General features: G+C 39.7%; 5 non-coding genes across 5 annotated transcripts; all 5 read left to right on the top strand.

Moving 5' to 3' along the window:
* The first annotated feature begins 1,659 nt into the window (after positions 1–1,659).
* TRNAS-GGA (transfer RNA serine (anticodon GGA)) lies at positions 1,660–1,731 on the top strand. The gene has a single exon. It is a non-coding gene; the product is annotated as a tRNA-Ser (tRNA).
* Positions 1,732–2,041: 310 nt separating this feature from the next.
* Positions 2,042–2,113, top strand: TRNAS-GGA (transfer RNA serine (anticodon GGA)). Its single transcript has one exon. It is a non-coding gene; the product is annotated as a tRNA-Ser (tRNA).
* Positions 2,114–2,423: 310 nt separating this feature from the next.
* TRNAS-GGA (transfer RNA serine (anticodon GGA)) lies at positions 2,424–2,495 on the top strand. Its single transcript has one exon. It is a non-coding gene; the product is annotated as a tRNA-Ser (tRNA).
* A 310-nt stretch (positions 2,496–2,805) lies between these two features.
* Positions 2,806–2,877, top strand: TRNAS-GGA (transfer RNA serine (anticodon GGA)). The gene has a single exon. It is a non-coding gene; the product is annotated as a tRNA-Ser (tRNA).
* Positions 2,878–3,187: 310 nt separating this feature from the next.
* On the top strand, positions 3,188–3,259 carry TRNAY-GUA (transfer RNA tyrosine (anticodon GUA)). The gene has a single exon. It is a non-coding gene; the product is annotated as a tRNA-Tyr (tRNA).
* Positions 3,260–6,739: the final 3,480 nt, after the last annotated feature.

Here is a 6,739-nt window from a genome sequence, read left to right as displayed (position 1 = left end):
AAATGGTCAACTTTGGTTTTTCGATGAAATGAGTGACGTAATTAGGTTTGAATTAGGACAGCCGTTACAAATTTTGCTTTTTATTCGACAGGTGGACAGATTTGTCCTGCAGAATAACTCTTCTCGGGTTCTCAGCCAGATGAGTTGGAGATTTGCTTCCAAGCTTTCGATGGCTAGTTCTGCCATCTTCTACAGGGACTGAAGTGATGTGGGACCGTGTCTAGCCGATATATTTATATATATATATACATATATATACAATAGTAGGACTTGTATATATATACTGGCTAGACATACTGCAACATCACTTCATTCCCTGTAGAAGATGGCAGAGCTAGCCATCGAAAGCTTGGAACCAATCTCCAACTCACTTGGTTGACAACCCGAGAAGAGTTATTCTACATCAAACGTCGGGAATGCCTCAAGTGATACAGATTTGTCCTGATCCATAGCGAAGAAAAATACAGAATGTACCGTGGACCACAAAGAAATAATTACTGCTTTCGTAAGAACAGATTATTAAAAATTTATCCTTGACCACAACAGAGAAAGAAGTGCAATATCATATTGTTACCATTGGATTACGTCATCATTGTGTGAGCAAATATTAGACAAAATCATCAATTGAATTACAAAAGAATCGAAGATATTTGGATCAGGTTGAGTGGGTGTAATAGTTTCGCAGTGATTCACATCTTGTAGCTTGAGTGATGTGCCAAAATCTAGTGGTAATTTTCGTTAATTTAAGTGGTACGGAGAAATATCGAAGTTTCGCTATTCTTATTAGAACTGTACACAATTTCTTCAGAAAATATTTATTTTTTAAGACGCGTTCGTACAAATTCCTTGAACTTATTCTGTATATACGTCATGGGATGAGTATGTTTAGCAAAAGGGTAGAGATAAAGAAGAATAGCTCTCACCGGCAAAAGCACTGCGACATAAAGAGACGATGATAATTTAATGCACTACTGGAATGTAAAAATAAGACTTTTGCTATTGAAGATTATCTACACGAAAATTACGAAAAAATAATCTCAAAATAGCAGCTTTAGACTTCGATCCAGGACACGTATGTCCAAGAGGCTGAAGCCTTAGAAGTACTGATCGTTAATTCAATTTCACGTGGGTGTCGTCGCCAACGCCTTCTTCGTGTCTTCAACTACTGCTGCCACGATTGGCCTGCCTCAACGAGGCGAACTGATCGGACATTGTTTTATAACTCCGAAGGCAATTTGTCATTTGTAATGGCTCTCCTAATTAAATTCTAATTACGTCACCCATTTTAACGAACAACCAAGGTTGACCTTTCTTTTTTCTTTAGGAAATTAACTTGACATTTGTTTATGGCAATGAAAAGACCCGTGGTCTGTAAACACGATACTTGAGAGGCATGTTGCTACCCCCGCCGCCTGCAGTTAGAAGCGTAAATATCTACTTGTGAGAATTATAGAGTTTCCAGTTATTCCTCGGAAACTTTATGACTGTGGTGTACAACACGCGGTCCACGGGCACCGTCCGGCACTTCCATGTATTTATGCGGCCTATCTAATGAAGCTGTTCGTCATATACAACCAATTTTGCGCATAGATTTTCACGCTTGCAGATGTCTGATACAGAACATAAATTGAGGGGTTCGGAAGTAAAACATGGTAAGTATCCGGCGTGGCTTAGTGGTTAAAGCATCAGCACGGAGAGCTGAAAACCCGGGTTCAAATCCCGGCGCCGGAGAGAATTTTTCTCCGTTCCATCTCTCTCTCATCATCTAAGAAAGCAGAATATCTGCATGGAAATATCATATGTACTTCGGTACATCAAAATAAATATGATATGCGTAATAAATCACTTTGTGATTTAAAGACGGCGCCCATACCGTCGGACCCCGGCCAACCAGTCACTCATCTGAGTGCACCTCTACACATGTATGGACTTCGGTCCTGCGTGCATAGACATCTATGACGTAGTGCAGAGGGCGGCCACTAGAGGGAACCCAAGAGATGGAGCTTAATCTGAGACGATTCTCAACGGTGTCGGGATTGTATCCGGCGTGGCTCAGTGGTTAAAGCATCAGCACGGAGAGCTGAAAACCCGGGTTCAAATCCCGGCGCCGGAGAGAATTTTTCTCCGTTCCATCTCTCTCTCATCATCTAAGAAAGCAGAATATCTGCATGGAAATATCATATGTACTTCGGTACATCAAAATAAATATGATATGCGTAATAAATCACTTTGTGATTTAAAGACGGCGCCCATACCGTCGGACCCCGGCCAACCAGTCACTCATCTGAGTGCACCTCTACACATGTATGGACTTCGGTCCTGCGTGCATAGACATCTATGACGTAGTGCAGAGGGCGGCCACTAGAGGGAACCCAAGAGATGGAGCTTAATCTGAGACGATTCTCAACGGTGTCGGGATTGTATCCGGCGTGGCTCAGTGGTTAAAGCATCAGCACGGAGAGCTGAAAACCCGGGTTCAAATCCCGGCGCCGGAGAGAATTTTTCTCCGTTCCATCTCTCTCTCATCATCTAAGAAAGCAGAATATCTGCATGGAAATATCATATGTACTTCGGTACATCAAAATAAATATGATATGCGTAATAAATCACTTTGTGATTTAAAGACGGCGCCCATACCGTCGGACCCCGGCCAACCAGTCACTCATCTGAGTGCACCTCTACACATGTATGGACTTCGGTCCTGCGTGCATAGACATCTATGACGTAGTGCAGAGGGCGGCCACTAGAGGGAACCCAAGAGATGGAGCTTAATCTGAGACGATTCTCAACGGTGTCGGGATTGTATCCGGCGTGGCTCAGTGGTTAAAGCATCAGCACGGAGAGCTGAAAACCCGGGTTCAAATCCCGGCGCCGGAGAGAATTTTTCTCCGTTCCATCTCTCTCTCATCATCTCAGAAAGCAGAATATCTGCATGGAAATATCATATGTACTTCGGTACATCAAAATAAATATGATATGCGTAATAAATCACTTTGTGATTTAAAGACGGCGCCCATACCGTCGGACCCCGGCCAATCAGTCACTCATCTGAGTGCACCTCTACACATGTATGGACTTCGGTCCTGCGTTCATAGACATCTATGACGTAGTGCAGAGGGCGGCCACTAGAGGGAACCCAAGAGATGGAGCTTAATCTGAGACGATTCTAAACGGCGTCGGGATTGTATCCGGCGTGGCTTAGTGGTTAAAGCATCAGCACGTAGAGCTGAAAACCCGGGTTCAAATCCCGGCGCCGGAGAGAATTTTTCTCCGTTCCATCTCTCTTTCATCATGGTAAGTGAAGTTTTAGTGCAGCCATCGTCAACTGGCCTGCATACTACAGGGAGATCATTTTATTTTTACTTCAATTTCTTTGTACCTGAGATTTTGAATGTACTTCACTCCCACCCCTTCTACTAATGAAGTTCCAACTGTCCTCTACACACAGATCCAAGACCGCATATAGTAAACAGCACTGAGTTAGTGAGTATAGTACGTTCCAGAAATATGTTCGCGTTTTCCAGTGATGAAAGAGCTTTCTATATTGAATCATATTCTTGCACAGGTGCTGTCCGTTTGCCTACGTCGCATCCCTACTTCCTCCACCTGCTTCTGTTCGCCCCTCTGTAAAAGCAGGGCTGACTTAGCTCTTTTCTGAAAACATTAATTTCTGTTAGCAATTGGATGTTTACGTAATATTATACAACTGTTTAAAATAACTTAAATAAAAGGGACTCGTTAAGTAATTCACTGTCACGTGATTTTCCCCCTTTCTACGATCCTGCGACATAACCACTTGGACGAACAGTAGATGGCATGTCTGAGTAATTTTATCTGTGCAGTCGGGCAGAAGTGAAGATTGAATTTACAGTACGTAAGGTACTCTTTTATAGAGGAGGTACAGAATTATTTCAACATGAGTTACTGGTACGAAGGACGAAACTGGCAATTGAAATTAGATGCAATAGTCTATAGTGCGATAATATGCACAAAAGAACTGAAGCCTGTATCGAAATGAACGGCCACCATTTTCAGAAATGTTTTTAAATATCCATATTATGATTATTTTTCAATTTAACTTCATTCTCTATATCGTACGCTAATGTGCTGTAGACAGTATAATATACACTGCATAATGAATACGTTCGCATGGCTAACTCAGTTCGTGAGTAAAAACACTTATTGTTAATAGAGTACTGTATTAAGATTAAACAAAAACCTAATGAAAATTATCGAACTCAAAATCGCGATATTTCCTAGTTTACGTAAATGGATGAACTACTTTTCTTCCCTCCTATACCTAGTAAAGTGATTTGTTTGTATGTTACGCCAGTATCATCGAACTACAGTCGTGGAAGGGGGAGCAATCTGTGTTTCCGGTTCTCTAAAAGTATAGCCAGGTTAATATTAAAAATGTTAGTAAAAATAAAATGATGTCCCTGTAGTTCGGAGCGCCCAGACTCTGGCTGAGGAGGTAGTAGTGTGCAGTGTGTCGAGCCAAGCCAACGCATCCCAACACAGAAGCCAACTTTCTAACCTTAATTTACAATGTCTTCTTCGATTGTGTTCTGCACGAGCATTGACACCTAACATAAACCAATTAGTGAGGGAAAATCTAATTAAAAAATCCAGGAAAACCAATGCTAATGATCAGCGACAATAATTTGTATCATTTGTTATTTACATGGTAATAAAATAATTTAGGCCCACTTCAGTCTTGTAACAGAAACGACAATATGTTTCATATGTTATACAAAATAACAAATAATTGTTTTGTGATATATATAGTGTCGGATAAAAAATGTAGAATTAATTTTATTTTATTGACGACACTTAAACAAAGGAATAGGATGACAGGATTTAAATATTAGTAATGGATTCGATTTATTTAATATTTCGTAACAGTGAAAATGCGTTATATGTCTGTAAGTTCTCAATTAATTTCATATGAAAGAAAACTATTTGCTTTCAAAACCGCTGCAATAAATAACGAAGAAGTACAAGTTGCTTGTTGTCTTAAACTAAAAATTGATTTAAAAATCCAGGAAAACCAATGCCAACGAACAGCGAAAATATATTTCATAATCTGTTATTTACATTGTAATAAAATAATTTAAGCCTACTTTAGCCTTGTAACAGAAACGATAATATGTTTCATATGTTATACATAATAACAAATAATTGGTTTTGTGATATATAGTGTCAGATAAAAAATGCATAATTTATTTTATTTTATTGATGACACTTGAACACAGGAATAGGATGACATGATTTAAATATTACTAATGGATTCGATTTGTTTAATATTTCGTAATCGTGAAAATGCATTAGGCCTATAGGTCTGTAAGTTCTCAATTACTTTAATATAAAAAAAGCTATTTACTTTCATAACCGATACACTGCATAACTGAAAAATACATATTGTTTCCTGTCTTAATCTGAAAAGTGGTTTACTTATTACACAGTTCCTCTTAAAATAAATTAAGTACATGCTTCTTCCGTGTTTATTATAATTATTAGAGACAGATTAATAGGGTTGAACAAGTGAACGGACGCCACTGCCTTCACCCGATTCATTCCCCCCACCTCCTGCTGCACAGTTGGTGTCTAAGGGGTAGAACTGGGCAGCGAGCAAACTGTGCCTGCACCATAGTGCACTGAGATGACGACTCCTGTTTTACTGTAGTGTTTTGAAGTTATTAGGAATTTAAACATTTATACATGCAACATTCTGTATAGTTACCAGGAAAGTAAAATCGGTATACTTCTGCCATCTGTTCAGAAGTTGGATTGAACTTCGGCGTAGCTCAGTAGTTAGAGCACTTGGCACGTAGAACCAAGTACCCGGGTTCGATCCCCGGAGCCGAGCGAATTTTTCTCCTCTAATAACAATTGTTACCATATCAGATATATTCTGTAGGACCAAAAATTAATCTTTACGTACAATCTTTGTAATGTCCAATTTAGTACAAAATATTTATTTATAGGAACCGTCCCCGAATACGAACATACTCAAACAGGTGTGCGCTACGTCCATTACGTATTTACTTGATATTTCATGTAGCAATAAATACAAAATATACAGGGTGATTCACGAGGAAAGGTAAAAAATTTAGGATGTGAATTCTGAAGTCATTCTGAGTGAAAAAGTTCATATGAATATAGGTCCGTTTTCGAACGGTTACGGAGATATGGCTCTTTGATTTCACAGAAACTTCTGAGATTCCATTGTACTAACTCGCATTTGGAGACAGATAACGGACAAATTTAAAGTTTATATTAACGTATGCATACACCTAATATTCTAGAAGACGGGGTCGATGTTTTCACACCTTTTCAAAGGTACCTCCTTCTGCTTCGACGCACTGTTGCGCTAGGGCGTTAATCGTGCTCATCGCTCGGGGGATTTGCACGTGGCTGTCTTTATGCCGCATCCAAAATAGGTCGATTAGCGCCTCTCTCATTTCCCCGTTCCTTTGCTATTCCAAGTCTTTCACTCAACCCCATAGACAGTAAATACTCTTCGATATGGTACCCTTCTGTTCGGAAAGCGTCGTTCATATTCAGCGACGGCACGCAAGGAACTTCCAACGCACAAACCATAAACATACACAATATCGGCGTATTCTGCAGTCGAAAATTTATAAGGCATCTCAAAAACACAACTCTTAACACTTCCGATAACTGTACATGTATAACTACTGTACTGTAGGTAGCTGACTGAACTGCTGTGAAGTGA

This window comes from Periplaneta americana, chromosome 10, assembly GCF_040183065.1.
Source record: "Periplaneta americana isolate PAMFEO1 chromosome 10, P.americana_PAMFEO1_priV1, whole genome shotgun sequence".
NCBI lineage: Eukaryota > Metazoa > Arthropoda > Insecta > Blattodea > Blattidae > Periplaneta > Periplaneta americana.
Note: the sequence above shows the minus strand (reverse complement) of the source record. Positions and strands in the feature narration are given on the sequence as shown.